At 36.3% G+C, this 17,185-nt stretch overlaps 1 long non-coding RNA gene across 1 annotated transcript in view; it reads right to left on the reverse strand.

The window, feature by feature from the left end:
* Positions 1-6,414: 6,414 nt before the first annotated feature.
* Positions 6,415-17,185, reverse strand: part of LOC149214806 (uncharacterized) — a 290,327-nt gene continuing 279,556 nt past the window's right edge. The window contains exon 4 of the long non-coding RNA XR_016250424.1: positions 6,415-6,585. This is a non-coding gene — a long non-coding RNA (uncharacterized LOC149214806). The remainder of the gene's footprint in view (positions 6,586-17,185) is intronic.

The following is a 17,185-nucleotide window of genomic DNA, read 5'->3' on the forward strand; positions in this document are numbered from 1 at the left end:
GGAATGAAAAGGAATACCTTAAAACAACAAAACAAACCCTAGCAACTTTGATATTTTCAAGCAAAAGCACATGGAGTCTTTACTTGCAAATGAAGGCTTTTAAAAATGTTATCAAGATCTCCTCAAGCTTTAGCAAACCATAATTTATATGATTGAAGGCCTACCTGACAAGCTTGAATAATTTGTGGTCACTTGGCAGCTTGCTGGTAATTTTCTGTGGAGGAAACCCTGATGGGTCGCGTGCACTGCCCAACAGGTCGCGCGCGCCTGACGGGTCGCGCCCGTATAAAATTTACACTGGCGGAGGTGCCCTGATGGGTCGCGCTCGCTTGACGGGTCGCGCGCCAGTCTCGACGGGTCGCGCGCCTTCACACTTCACCAAATTCGCCCAAATGCTCTTGAAAACGATTGCTCAATTGCTTGAAGGCACAATGAAGCTTAATGGAGGGAGAGAGAGACTTTACAGCCTTGTTTTGAATTAATTTCATGTCAAAACCCTCTTTCTAATGTTTTTCATGACACTTTTTAAACTTTGAATGCTGCTAACTTTTTGGTTTCCTTTTGTCCTGAAATTGGTTGAATTTATGTTTTTCCTTAATAATTTTTGCAGGGATAGCTTCTGAAGAATCTTGGCAAAGGGGACCAGGGCTGCGTGTTGCCTTTTGAAGAATTTTGAATTTTTACCATTTTTACAAAATTTTGAGAAATGACCTTGGCTTTAAAAACAGGTTTTTTAAATCCAAGGTAAAAATTAACTGTACAAGATGAAATCTTTTAAAGAAACACTTTGATAATCATCCCTCTGGCCTGCTGGGCATTTATTGACTTTTAGAGACATGACCTTGAAGACAAACTGGACCTAAACCCTAGACCTAAGACTTTTGACCTCAAGACAAGACAAGCAACTTTGATATAGTTTATTGACTGAAACAACTTGATCCAGCAGTGCCAAGAGGGGAATAAAGACACCAGCTCCTCCATCAGGGTTATGGCATGCCTAATGGAATGCAATAAGATGACACTGATGAGACACCTACTTATGCAAATGCAAAGAGCTTTGATCGCTGATGGAGGGCTACTAGACCGACTCTAACACCAGGATTGGACAAAGTTTTGGAAATTCGTGGCATTGTTGATGCACACTGGGCCGAAGATCTGCATCATAGAAGATCTACAAGTGGTTATGTGTTTAGCCTATTTGGAGGTGCAGTCAGTTGGATGAGTAAGAAACAATTTGTAGTGGCACTATCAACTATAGAGCCAGAAAACATGGAAACCACTCATGCAAGCAAGGAAGCAGTTTGGTTGCAGAGATTGTGTTCATATATGGGGTTAGTACAGGGAGCTATAAGGATAGACTGTGACAGCCAAAGTGTAATTTCCCTGGCAAATAACCCTGCTTATCATTCAAAGACAAAGCACATTGATGTTCAGTATCACTTTGTGAGGGATATGATAGAAGACAAAAAGGTGTTGTTGGTAAAGGTGGACACTTTGAAGAATATTGCAGATGCATTGACAAAATCTGTGAGCTCCGAGAAGTTCTCTTGGTGTAGAGAAACAATGGGCGTTGCAGGGTTGGATAAATGACTAAGCTCTCATGTGGCCCCCTGTGTAAAGAAAACAACAAGTGGGAGAATGTTAAGTCGATCTATGGTTTTGTGCATGTTTTTCGCACGAGGTTTTGGACACGATGGTTTTCGGTCCATGGTATTGGATGCTTCGGCATGTATATATATGTATTGTAACATTGAAAGGAACATAATGAAAAATCAAGCTGGTAGTATCGGTTTCGGGATCCAGGGGAAAATCTTCGTGTATATGTGTTATGCTCTCGCATTGTTTATTTTCTTTGTTTTAGAATTCATATGTAGGTGATTTCTGTACGGGGTTAAAACCTACATTTTTGGTATCAGAGCCTACAGGAGGAATCCATCAATACATTTCTCGGACAACAATGTCTCTCAACACACATCTTATGGGAGGAATCCAACATTACATCTCCCATATAACAATGTCCCTTGACACAACCTACGGGAGGAATCCATCAATACATCTCGTGGAAAACAATGTCTCTTGGCACACAACCTATAGGAGGAACCCATCAATACATTTCCTAGACAACAATGTCTCTCGGCACACAGCCTATGGGAGGAATCCATCAATACATCTCTCGGAAAACAATGTCTCTCGACACATAGCCTGCGGGAGGAATCCATCAATACATCTCCCAAACAAAAATGTATCTCAACACACATCCTATGGGAGATGGTCTATCCATGATGCTCTGTAATCAGTGCTCCCTCTCACTTAGAGAGGGGTTCTTAGTTATTCTTGTTTCTTCACATAAACATCAACAATTAGTTCATCAACAAAAATGTATCCATGGTGGATCTCAACATTCAGTGGTTCATTCAGGGTCATCCAAGGCTTCTCTCAGAAGCAACTATCAGCATACAATAATAGACTTCAGCAATGGCTTCTTTACAGAAGCAATCATTGACAAACATAGAAGAAATTATCAATGTCCATAGTCGATTCCAACAGATAATAAATGGCTTCTCACAGAAGTAGGCATCAACAACCAGGCCATAATTGAATCCAACAAATGATAAGAAAGCGTCAACAACCATATTAGAATCAGACCATAATCAAATATGGAAAATAATAATTGGTTGTAGTTCACTGTGCCAAGGATATCACCAAGCTCATGCCTCAAAGATAACTCCCTCTTACATAGAAGTCCTTTGATCCTGTTAGTTCCCTATGAGTAAAGAGCATATCACGAGTCTTTTGTCACATTTTCTTCAGAGTCTTCATACATTTTCCATGGAGATGTCATGGTCAATTCTCCTAGTACTCAGAGGTTGATTTCCTTTTCTATGTGACAGTAGTTGCATCTTTCACGACCTCTCCTTACTTTCTTCACATATTTCTTCTCAATAAATTCCATTCATAGTTTCTTCATTTTTATCAACCACCTCATATTCCATATGAGGACTTATTACATTGATTTCATCTAGTCAATATGTGAACCATGCCTTTATGCATCCTTCCAAAGGAGGAGATTCCTTTCTCTTGATCATGCTCATGAGGAGGAGCATTTCTCCATGCTAATCGCAACTATATGACATGACTCAATTTTATCAAATACAAGAATACATACCTCATCTCTTCCTTTTCGTCATCTAGACTTCCTTCGACGACTTCCTTTATTGAAAGAGCTTCAATCACCTTGACCTGTTTCACTTCTTTTGACATCATACCATCATTCCATGAATCTCATATAAGGTGGAATTCTCGGCGAGACGCTTCTTCCAGTGGGTGAACCTTCCAATGAAGGTTCCAACAAAGGATCTTGATCATCCTCATATTGCAAATGCTCCTTTTTGAATGATGTATGATGAGCTCTATACTAGATCACTTTCTTTTTCCCATAAGTACTACTTATGCTTCTAATGAGGTTACCATGAGCTACATCCTTCTATAGGTGACATCCATAGACTTCTATTTTAGCTAGCTTTCATGCTTCTTTATGATGATATCACGAGCTCTTGCTTTCAATCGTATGATTCTATGATGTCATCTCCTAACATGATGCATCTTATCATGCTTCTAATGATTCCTACCATGATAGTTATACTTTACACCAGAAAACTTGAAATAGAAGCTTGAAAAGAACTAGGTCAGGAAGACTATCTCTATCATAGTAGATATCTTTTACTTCCTCCTTCTTGGATTTCTTCTTTTCATATTCTTCCACTTCTTCAGTGATATGGGTTTCTACCCTTCCTCTTTTATCATTGTCCTTCTTGAGCTTTGGAATATCTCTTTTGTAGTGTCCATATTCATGACAGCCATAACATTGAACCTTCGACATGTTCTTCTTCTTTTTCTGAGGACCAAGCTTCCCAAGCTTCCCTTTTCTTCTAGCCATGGCAGCAAATGCTTGAGCTTGCTCGCTTGATCCTACATCAATTTTTTCCTTCAGCCTGGTTTCTTTGATTTTGTACAATGACCATAGTTCATTGAATGGAGTAACTTCCTTCTTCCCATAGATGTTTGATGTGAAGTTGCCCCATTCCCCTGGTAGCACATTGAGCACTATCGTAGTCGTTTCCTTGTCAGACATTATTTCTCCCAACTCTCGGAGATGGTCTCTTATTTTTGACACCCTCATAGAGTATGAGGCTATTCCTTCTTTTGATATCTTCATCTTATAGAGCTTGAGCTTCTACTTTTGGCGGCTCAACAATTAAACCCTTAACATGACCAACGACTTCATTTCTATGAGGATCAAATATATCCTCTTCTTCCATGCAAGAAAGTTTGACGACCCAACCAACTTTTTTCTCTCCTTACAATATGAAGTCATTTTGACATATTCAAATATATATATACTTACTTGTAAAGTGAAGATACTCCTAGATGATGAAATCTTCAACTTGATGCCTTCTTGATTTTGATGATGATGTAGATAATAGAAGATGTCTTCTTGGTGAAGATGTCTTTCTTCAAAAGTGATCCTTGGCTCAAAGGGATATCACATTGATTCCTTGATGATGATGACAACATGTTTTCCCGCTTTTCTTCCATCAAGAAAATGCTAGTTAAACTTTTTTCACAACCTCAAATTTTGGCCCTTCTTCAAAATTTCGGCTTGTTGTAGCAGTTATGCAATTTCGACCTTTTTTGTGATAACCCTAGTTCAAACGTGTGGTTAGAATATGGACAAATTTGCCTCCTTCCTACTTTGCTTGACTTGACTTCTTTTCCTTGTTATTTCGGCTTGCAAAGGAGACCTTTCTTGGCACAAAACTTGATCCTTGAGGGTGGTTGCAATTCGATACTTGCTACTGTAGAAGGATGTCTTAATACTTCGCATGTGTGGAGAATATAACCCAGAAAAATAGACCCAAAAGTGCTTTGCTCTTCCTTCTTCGTGATAATGACTGTAGAATGTGTGAGTTTCCCAAGAATGCTTCAAGTGTGGAACCCTTATTTGGATGAGCTAGGGTTTTGAGGTCTTCTTTGATGCTCTTAATTATTCCCTTTCTATATGATGAGAGGGTTAGTCCTTAATGATTGTTTCTCTTGATGTTTCCAAGATGATCTTGTTATACTTCAACCCTAAAGTATCCTTTTTGTTGCCTTTCCTTGATGTAGTCACCTTAGCTTTGATACCATGTTGAGAAATCTAGGGGGCAACAAATGTAGGTGATTTCTCTTACTCTGATAATTGCTTGTGATGTATTTTTACTTTACTTTATTAACTTCTTCTTTCCTTTATTATTATTAATGTTTTTAATCATCAAACAACTACTAAATCATAAAGAAGAATGAGATAATAGGACATAAGATATAGGCGATTAGCCAGGGCCAAAACCTCTCCAACTGAGAGGAAAACCCACCATAATCTTTCTCTTCTTATAGAACTTCAATTGACGAATTCCAAGACCTATGACCCTTGACCAAAACCCTCCAACTTCATCCTTCCTTCATGATGAACTTTTCTTACACAACTTCCAATAACAAACTTCGACCTTCTAACAACTTTGACCCCAACAACAATTTTTGCAACTTCGACCTAGCAACTTCACAACTTCGACCTTGATGCAGCTTCAACAACTTCTACGTAATAGCTTCACAACTTCAATCTAGAGGCAACTTCACAACTTCGACCTTGCAGCTTCACAACTTTGACCTTGCAGCTTCACAACTTCGACCTTGCAACTTCAAAATTTCATTTAGCCCAGAAACTGTGGAAACCCTAACGAAAGAGAGAGAGGGGGCCCCAAAAACGTCAATCTTGATCTTTTTTTTCTTCATCATCATTTTCAACTTATATCTTGAGGAGATCGAACTTGCTTGAGTGAGTGTGCAAATGAGGTCAAATTCCTTATATTGAGTGGAGAGGCTCATTCTACAACCCAATGTGAAGGCGATGTGTAAGTATGTTCATCTATCTTAAAATAAAAATAAATATTCTCTAAATAGAAAATTAATGTCGGCTATAATAAAAAAGGAAAAGAATATGTTGTGATATAATTAGTTGTTCATATGACCTAAATATAATTTCTTGTAGAGTAATTAGAAGTAAAAAAAAATGTGAGTAAGATCTTTAAACCTTTTACTTTTCAAAAATATTTTAAGATGTCATATCAACTTCATATATATATATATATATATATATATATAAAGAAAATATTTTAATATTAATAGAATAAAATATCCAATGTAGGTTATGAATAAAATATTTTAATATGAATTAATATTGACATATACTTAAAAATATATTAACAACAAAAAAACCAGTTTAATCTACTATGATAAAATGACTCAATGCACATGCTATGTAATCTCTATAACATTCAAAAATACAATTTAAACAATACAAAATTACACATTGTTTTTTGCACTCTAAAATAAGTTTGCACCTGAAGAAATTTGATCCCGGCTCATGTTAGGTCCCTGGTTAAGATGGATCTATGCTGGTATCTATACATATATTAGTAACATTGGTTGAGCCAAGAGACTCATTCTACGACCCAGTGTGAAGGCGATGTGTAAGTATGTTCGTCCGTCCTAAAATAAAAATAAAATATTCTCTAAATAGAAAAGTAATGTTGACTATAATAAAAAAGGAAAAAACTATGCTATGCATATTTAATTAGTTTTTCATATGACCTAATATAATTTCATGTAAAGTAATTAAAAGTAAAAAAAAATGTGAGTAAGATCTTTAAACCTTTTACTTTTCAAAAATATTTTAAGACATGATATCAACTTCATATATATATATATATATATATATATATAACATTTTAATATTAATAGAATAAAATATCCAATGTGGGTTATGAATAAAAGATTTTAATATGGATTAATATTGACTTATACTTAAAAATATCTTAACAACAACAAAAAACCAATTTAATTTGCATTGATAAAATGACTCAATGCACATGTTATGTAATCTCTATAACATTCAAAAATACAATTTAAACAATAAAAAATTACACATTACTTTTTGCACTCTAAAATAAGTTTGCACCCGAAGAAATATGATCCCTCTTGACTCATGTTATATTTGTGGGTAAGATCCCTCTCGATTCATGTAGGCCAACTTGATCTTTGTGCCATGACAAGGTCTTGGAGGGTCTTTTGACTATATTTTGACTCAATAAATTTTTCTTTACAATATGTAACATGCCCAAATGGGTCTTCAATACATGACAATAAGTCAATTGACTTTATGACAAACCTAGAATCACTCAATGGGTGTTTGACCTAAAAATAGATTTCCCTTTAGCATCAAACCTATGCCTCAAGAAAACAAATAATAAATTTATTTTTCTCTTTTCATTAACTACATAAATCATGATTACATATGTCATTATGAAGACCGGACCTAGTTACATATTTCAACAATATATATCAAAGAGAATCTAAAAAGTTAAAGATCAATCCCTTCGTATCATCTGAGATCCTAACTTCACAAATATGTTGTTATTGTAGTATAGTGATGCTCGAGAATTAACGTGAGACATTGTATAAGGGAGCCAACGTGAGGCACAACGCTGCAGTAGTGGAGCCACATAAATGAAGTCTCAGCAATGCATCTGATTGTATGCTTTGAGCCATAGTAATTTACAGAGAGAATGTGTCATAATGAATGAGTGTCAACGATCCAAACCATAAACGAAAACCACATTATTGATAGATATAATGCCATATTCATAGATGTGATGTGGTTGCGAGAAAATGAACCATTATGATTAATGCGAGCCAACATTACGAACCATGGAACAAAACAACGAACCATTGTTATTGTAGTATAGTGATGCTCGAGAATTAACGTGAGACATTGTATAAGGGAGCCAACGTGAGCCACAACGCTGCAGTAGTGGAGCCACATAAATGAAGTCTCAGCAATGCATCTGATTGTATGCTTTGAGCCATAGTAATTTTCAGAGAGAATGTGTCATAATGAATGAGTGTCAACGATCCAAACCATAAATGAAAACTGCGTTATTGATAGATATAATGCCATATTCATAGATGTGATGTGGTTGTGAGAAAATGAACCATTGTGATTAATGCGAGCCAACATTACAAACCATGGAACAAAACAACGAACCATTTGATGTCCCATACTGTAATTATCCATAGATCCAAGCCATATATACGAAGTTGCAAGTCTGAGTCATGTTAGAACATGATGCCACTAAATGTGATGTCAAGAGCCTCATATGTTAACAGAGTGATCTCCATGCCTTCATCTTCGAACCTCGCTTTGATACCATGTTGAAATTCTAGTAATGTAATGACTAGAATAGTTTTTCACAATTGATAACTACTTCTATTGATGTAAACAATTCCTTCTTTATCCTTTAGTCAACAAGTATACATGAAAAACTCCAACCATTAATTCTTCAAGAGTAGTAAATAGAGATCACAGTAGAAAATGAACAATAAGCAATAATCAAGGGACAGGAGACACCAAGATTAGGCTCACAGTTATGGAAAAACCCACAATAGGAAAACCCAAAATTCTTTCCTTGTGAGAGAGATTATGTCCATCATTACTCAATAGTACATCTAAATGTTTCAACAAATATAAAATAACCAAGTAAAGTCTACACAAATAAAGAGAGAGATTCCACTTTTGTCCTATGAGAGGGTCTGCACAAGGAGGCTGGATTGTTGTCCTGAATTCACTGTGATGGGAGGCTAAAGTTACCACTATAATCACCAATTAACTACCCAGAATATATACCCAAAAATCCCTTAGTCAACTTTAGAAATATGTCACTGTATCAACAAACCCTATAAGGAGATCAAACCGCAGTCAAAAGGATCCCTTGTAATCTTCTTTGTATGAGTGAATATGTTCTGAAATAGAAGCCCGAATTAAACAGAAATTGCAGACTGAATTGCTTGAGATGATGGTAGACAAAATGAATACCAATGACCTCTTATTAATAAGCGTCATGAGAGGGCTAATTAGACCTAAATAGGGCCGACATGATATCTCCTTGGAGCCGACTTGTGAAGCTAGGATGGGCCAATTTGTAGATGTCTACATTTCATTTCTTATCCATGTTTTGATGAAAAATGTCAACCATAGCTACCTTATATTTCAACAAGGGTTGCCTTTTTTGGATTGAAAGAAGGTTATTTCATGGGAAAATTATAAGTTTTATTGGAGATTTTTATTTGTTTTCATGTAGTTAATTATTACTGACGTTTTTCTTTGTTCCATGTCTAAATGCATACTATTTATGGAAAATCTTGGTTGGTTATTGCATGCTAAATTTATCTTCCTCGGAATCCATAGGGGACCTCCCAAAGAGCTTCCCCTATTTAATTTCTCCCCTCACAAAAACCCATCACAAAAAGGTAGGTTGGACTTGTACAAGTGAAAACAAGAGGTTTCCCTCTTACTCAAAGCATCTATCCATTGTCTCTTAAATTATAGCCCAACGGAATCCATCTCCAAAGTAGGAATAGGCACTGACATCCTTCGTGTTAGTCAAAAATCTTGAAAACATAAATATATTCTCTTCTTTTTTTTCTAAGCCTTTCAAGGCAAGCCACTAGTGCAAAATGATATGGTCTAGTTCAATTAGGGCATTTTTTTATGAATGTTGGAGGTAATAAGCATTGATTTTAACCTTGTTGATCCATTCAGCTCAAAATCTAGCCATTGCATGGTTAAATATATCCTAGAAGGGATGATGTCATCATTCTCTACGTAATTTGTGCCATAGAAAACCCTAACCCTAGCTACAACTTCAACTTAGGGTTTAATTTGAGGGTTTGCCTTTCTCCTTTTATTGATTTCATCTTATATAAACCCTTTCTTTGATGCATGTCTACCTAAAAATACCTTTGTTGTTATAAATCTTGAAACCCTAGGTCATACATGTCATCTCTAAGCGTGGTGCATGATACGATGCTCCTTTATAAGAAGAATTGTGCCTTTGTCCATTTAAAGAGTATTTTCACCTAGTCTATATCTACATCACCTTGAACCATATAATCTAGAATAACCTTTAGGTGATCATTGGGAAGCCTCCCTTGTGTTGAAATTCCACTAAAGAGCAGGAGGAAGATTGATGAGTTGACAATGACAATCTACCTCATTGTTGCAACAAGGTTTGGCCTTCAACTCGTGGGGTCTCCAATAGGGCTTGCTAGATTTTGAGAGAACAAGCACTTTATTCTAGTTTATCCCAAGCCATTACTTGAAAGGCACCAGTGGCCTACTTCTATGAAATAGATGCAGTGTGGGAATAAAGGTATGGCTCATCGAACACAAATCTCATAATAAATTCTTTCTGGATGACAATACCACTAATAAAATATCTCTAAATGAGTGATTTACAAAACAATTTCTCCAAAAAGCTTTGTGTTGAAGATGATCTTCAATGATATCACTTGGATATTGTTGGTTGCTTAATTTGATTATTGTTACTTCCATTTTAAATGCTTCCACCTTATTGGTTCTCCAAATGATAATGGCTTCTCCAAGATAATTATTAATGCTTCCATGCTTGTCAAGTCTGATATCAAAATCATTCTTAAAAAATATCTCAGTACCATTTCCATATTCCCTTCTGTGTGCAACAATTGTATGACCCACACTAGAATACTCACACCTTCAGCTATAAATACCTGTGTTACCGGATTCGTCAGTCCCAGTGGCTACATTCGTAGATCCCCGTATTAGAAACGGATTCTGATTCGAATCCACCTAGATCCGCCCAACCACTATCTATGTGTAAAACTCTTCGATTTTTTTTCAGAAGAAATGTAAACACAATATTCCAAATTACATGTCAGCGGACAAATCACGCTATAATGGAAAAATCAGTGGAGCCAATAATTAACGAGTTCGCTGCAAGGGTTCAATAATTTTTCCTTGGTTGACAATATTATAAACTTTAATGAAAGATTATAAGCTATGGACGTTTGGATATTTGCGTTCATTAATTTTTCCTTGGTTGACCATATTATAAACTTTAATGAAAGATTATATGCTATGGACGTTTGGATATTCTCTATAAAGTTCGTTCTATAAAGTAACTTTAATGCTCATTAATTTAAATATAATAATAGTTATTAATGTTGGAATATTATGATACATTAATTTTTTATTTTTAAGTTTTATATTTAGAATTTTAAATAGAAGTTATCAATTTTTTATTTTACATAAATTTAATTAATGTTAATTAATATTTATCAATAATATATTAATTCTGATATTATTCATTTAACAAATATTTTTATAAGTATTATACAAAAAAAACTCTATATGTTTTTTATTTTATTTTTATATAAATTTAATTTTTAAAAATTATAAAATATTTTATATTGTTTATACTCCCATATCCCGATCTTAACTTTTCAAAAAACTGGCGGATCCGTATCCGAATCCTGGTAAGAAAAATCTCAAAACCGCCTGCTTGGTTGCTGCGGGAATACGTTAAAACAGTCAATTGGAATGTTTATTAGTTAACGAACTGCCAAGGATAGCTGTATTTCCTAGAACAGCAGGATCAATATATCCAATTTTCTAATGGCATAAATTGTATTCATGAATATAATAGTAGGTGCATATTTTCTTGCATGAGCAAAAGGTCCGTAGCACCCAGCAATGTCAGGAGGTTCAAACAGAAACACCATTGTCTTCATGATGACTAGTGTAGATATGCTGGAGCATTTAGATCCGTAAATAAGTTACTAAACTTAGAAAAGCAGTTGAAATCTGCGACAATTTCTATAGACAAGGGTTTAATGAAGTTTCATAGGGCTCTGGTTACCGTTCCTAAGGTCTACTTTTCAAACCCTGAGCTTAATGTTTCAAACCAAGTGACAGGGCACTTTGTAGAATATATTGATGATTTCCACAGATTTTACTTTGTTGATTAGGATTGGAATAAACTACCGTCACTTACTGCCAAAACTGAATACAGGAAAGTGACAAAGAATGAAAGTATACAATAGCATATTATCAATTCTGAAGGGTGGAATTGTAGTAGGAAAAAGAAAATTGTTTGAATTCCGAGCATCTTCAGTCAGTTGAAGGAAAATTCACTCGGGATGTTTGTCTCAAATGACAAAGTCACTGCTGACATACATACAGGGTTCAGAAATAAATTTCTGCACAGGTTTTCACATCATTTTAGGGCATCAGCACTGTTTTCTAAGCAAGTCAGAACCCTGTTTCGACCTGTACCAACCATGTTTTCAGGACTGATTTGGCTTGAGTTAGGCGCTGTCATGACCAGTGCCAGGACACTATTTCATGCATTGTTATTAAACATATTGAGATATATTCTTGACAGGTATGGGTTACATTGAATAAGTGGTTATTCTCAATATTTAGAGCGCTAAATATGGGGCCTGATTTGCCCTACAGAGGATGCCTTCCTCACCTAATATACTTGAAACTTTCACAGAACAAATCAGCATATCTTCCAGCGTCATTCTAACACTATAAAGAAGAAGTTTTAATAAGATATTGAAGGTGATTTAAGCCATAAATTGTTGTCAGTATGACATTAAAAATCAAAGATCGAATTGTAAGTGGAGTTCCTTGCATGAATACTGGGAACAATACAGAACTTGGAAACAGAGAAAAATGATTCTCAGGTTAGAGTTACCTCTTGTCACTACCAGCTCAAGAAGTCAAGCACAGGGTTATTATTAGTCATTACCTTCATGTACCGAGAATTTTCTTGGATTCTTGAGTATTGCAAACCTGATGTTGCCTGTCACAGAAAATGCCGTGTATGTGAGTGGAAGAAGGGAGTTTGTGGTAGGGTCTCCATCTTTTCTTACTGCAAGGTAGATTCCTCGCTTCTTCAACTATAGAAGCATCTACAGCATCAAGGTTGAAAATTGCAGATATGGAGATATGCCATAGTGGATCTATCCTTAGACACACTATTTCAGTTAAGTATGACGTCAAAAGGGGTTTTGAAGCACTCATTGTATTTAGACAGACCCTTAGTGAAGTCATCACATTTGCCAGCAAAAATCATGGAGTTCTTATTGATGCAAATAGGAGCATGTCGAACGCATGCAACTGCCGTTACCATAGCTATTCACAAATTGTGATTATAAATGTATCTGAATGCACCACGGATTACCCCCAACTGGAATCTCCAAATTGTACTATATATGAACATATGATATTTAGGTTGGTGAGCTGGTACATGCTAATTGTAATACCAATGGGAAACCCCAAATCGCAATGTATATGTACATATGATACTTAGGCTAGTGAGTTTTCATTCAATAGGTGAGGGTGCAGGCCTTGTGAAGTTTCATTAATATTATCGAGTCTAGTGATTCGGTAAAGACAAACCAAGGACCAAATGAGAATGACCAAACGAGCAGACCAAACAAGCCAAGCCAGGGAAGCCAACTCACTTTCACTACTTTCCCTTACCTGCCCCAATGGGCAATAACAATAGATAAACACCCTAGCCACGACACCTGCCACACACACCCCTATCCTCACTTCTTACCAGGGGTATAAAGCGTAAAGTCAAAGGCATACAATGATGCATGTCTTAGGTTATATATGATGCGACAATGCACATCACATATGATTTCGTCACAGTTGTTTTGTTTATATACGTTGCAGAGTCCATGTCTCTGTCTTTGGCTAGAGGGCGACGCCAATGACACATATGCTCATTCAAAGGATGTTGATGCCAATTCCGATAATGCCAACGCAGAAGCCTATGCACCATCCATAAAAAGTTATATATTAGGGGAAGGCTATGAGATTCTCTGCCTCCGTACCTACTAAAAGGTGCCCCGCATGAACGAGGTGGAAATGTTCTCTCCTACCCTTCATTTTACGTAATAGACGTAGGAGGCACCACGGGAGGGCTATGTCTTTGACTCATTGGATTTGGCTTGATGCCCCCCCAATCTTTGCTCGCATAAGTAGTTTGGACTAGTGAGGCTGAAATAGAGATATATTTACCTTTTTTTTGATAGGTTGGTTGTTTGCCCAAGCTGAAGTGGTTCAGATCAACCAAATGCTATTCTACCTGAATGTGCGCCCTAACTATTGATGCTCAATGGAGCAGACTAGCATCGTCACAGAGGTGACCCTTGTTACCCTTGTTGCCAGGCGATGGTGGGTAGCACAGCCCACAGATTTTTCATAAGACATCACAGAAATAGAACATCTGCATTCACTTACCATACGTCTAATTTCATCAATTTGGTTCTAATCGGATCATCTAAAGTGAAGGGTTTCTCCTAATCCCCCCTGCTTCACGTTTCAAGGGAGGCAAGAATAGATCAGAGATAAGTCTGATATGTCAGAGAATTACTTGTTGGAATCAGCGATAAACCCCATCCTCCATTAGTGGCTCTCTCCTTGGATCTATTTGCCCACCCAAATACTCGTATATAATAGGATTGACTATAGATATACCTATTATGTAGGTAATTTATTTACTAATCTGTAGCCTTATGAATAATCACCCTGTATATTTTTTTCCTATCAGTGATTCGACTAATAAGTGATTCGTTGAACACCTCTTAGCCTCGAATGTATCTGAGCTTCGCATAACACCAAAAAACTAATTTGTCTATCAAGCTAGCACTTCTCCGATCCCAGGCTTCGCAGAACACTTCATGGTGAAATAACTAATCTTTCCATCTGATGGGCGTGGGTGTATGAAGGTAGGAAAGTAGTTAGGCAAGTTTGATAATCGATCCCTTGTGATTAGGCAAGTCATAAGGCAAGCAACCTTGCCTTTTAACTCAGGAAGTCATGAGCAACCTCACCTTGTCATTCTTTTTATGGAGGGGAGAAACTCATATAATACTATAATAGAGTAGTTCCTTATATTTTTCTTAGGATTTCTTAACTAGAATTTACCAAAGCATAAAGTCACAGAACTTATAAGACCATCGAGTCATTGCTGAAAATATATGGGGCTCTTCAGAACTATAAATAGAGTAGTTCCTTTTCTCTAGGTTTCGCAGTGCTAGGGTGGCTTCTTTTCCCCAAAGAGAAAATTAGTATGTAACACCTTAAGGGCTATGGATGCATTGAATCGTAGATAATGGATCTGTTAACACTCAAATTGAAGACTTGTTAAAGGTTCCATGATCAAACCACACGTCGAACAATTCCAACATCATCAAAACAGTTAGAATTCCAGAAATTCCAGAGAATTCTTCTTGAGCTTCTCATCAGTCTGGTGTTCAAATTCCAAAACCCTATGGGGGCATTGTAAAAATCGATTCTAGTATGATGAAAAAAAGTCATGTAAAAGGCCTAGGTAGCTTAGGACTTTATTAGAAAGTGAGTTCACTTTAGGGAGTTTTTTTCCCTTAGCTCATTGTTTGTGTTTTTCAACACTTGTAATCAGATAAGTTTTCCTCCCAAATATACCACAAAGCTAGAGTGTGTCTTGAATGTAGGGTCTTAGGTGAGTCCTTGTGTCTAAAGTCAATGTATCTTACCATACTAAATCATCTCTAAAGTTTCGTGGAATTTGGTTGAGTCTATGTAAACTTTGATGTAAGATGTAATAAGTTTTGTCTAGAGAAGTTGTATGGGATATGAGTACCCAAATTAGACCTCTACACCTCAAATTTCTAATTAGACACACTTTGAGGGTGGAAAAATGATTATTTACCCCTCAGAACCCAATTTTTCTAATTTCCGGCAAAAACTGGCAAATTAATTGGCCGTAAAATAAAAATGAGAGAAAAATAAAAATTCTCTGAGAGGAAAAAGATAAAAAATATAGTGGACCTTTCCAAGAAGTGAAATCAAGTCAAAAAGTGATGGGACTCCATGAATCAAGCAACAAAACCACCAAGAAAATTTTGTTGGTCCTCAAGCTACAACTAATGGTCCAGAAATTTTGCACTTCTCAAGGGACACAATTCGAGTTCCAAAGATTGAAGGGGACATGGGTCAAGTTTTGGTCAAGAATAATTTGAGAAGGGTCATCAAACCACTCCATAAATTAATTTTCACTACACCAAGTTTACCAAATGTGCAAAACGGCTAGTCTCCTCAAGATATGCGTAGGGGCAAAGAAGGGTTATGATTTTCTTGCTTGGATCTGGACGTTTCTCCTTTGGAGCAAAACATTTTCACTTGGAGATGAATCCTTTGTCAAATTTTTCTATAAATAGAGCTTTGAGCTCCTCATTTGAATCAAGGTAATTTTTGAGCTACTGGCTAGTGAAGCTTTGCAAAACTTTGTAATGGAATTTTTTTTTATCTAATAAAGAAAGACATTGGGGGCACATGCTTTGTGGTGTTATTCTTCCGCTTCGATGGTATTATTTTTCTGATTTATCTATGTCTAATGCTCGAACACAATTTGATCTATAATTTGTTAGTTTCATACGCCATTTTTGGATTAATTTATACAAGGTATCTTGTGTAATTTTATGGGTTGGAGGACCACTCTAGATCTAGAAGCGCTAGTGGGTTTTTGGTTGAACCCCTAGCCTTCTTCTTCATTGTGTAGTCCAATCCCTTGTGGATCTAACAAAATATTTTGAAGTGTGTAGAGATCTATAATTTTTTGTAGACAAATCTTGAGTGTTTGGGGAAGTTTTTGGTTGAACCAACCAACTCTCAAGCAAATATAAGTGGAAGAACCCACACCGAATTTCTCTCAAGAGCTTATCAAACTATTTCTTTTGAAGAGGGAGTTTCTCTACCATATCTTGGAAATATTATTAATTTTAACTTCATATCTATTTATTCTATGTGCTTTTATTGGTTCGATCTAGATATTTAGAGCTTATTTAAAGGGTTTTTCCTCTCTAGCTTTCCCAAGAGAGCGAAGATTACCTTGGTAAAAGCTTGAGAAGGATTTTTTACGAGATGTATTCAAGGGATCAAGGAAGAGGCTTGAAGGATGAAGGAATTTACAAATTTGAGGCCTCCCTTTAAAGTTTACCTTTGTTCGGGGATTGAAAGCCTTCCCAACTTTTGTCTTGCGCAGATCTGCCTCTCTGAAGGCTTGAAGAGTGTTTTAAAATTGATTTTGAAGAGATCTTCAAAGAGGCTTGATAAATTAAAAAGATTCACTTTTTGACCCCTTTTCTCTCCCAGCCGCAAGAAAAAAGAGAGCCTCTCCCTCTCTTATGCGCTAATTTCCTCTTGAAGTTTGGA

The sequence above is a fragment of the Pinus tabuliformis genome, chromosome 1_1 (assembly GCF_031772625.1).
Source record: "Pinus tabuliformis cultivar Carrire ecotype Pingquan chromosome 1_1, CPIR1, whole genome shotgun sequence".
Classification (NCBI taxonomy): domain Eukaryota; kingdom Viridiplantae; phylum Streptophyta; class Pinopsida; order Pinales; family Pinaceae; genus Pinus; species Pinus tabuliformis.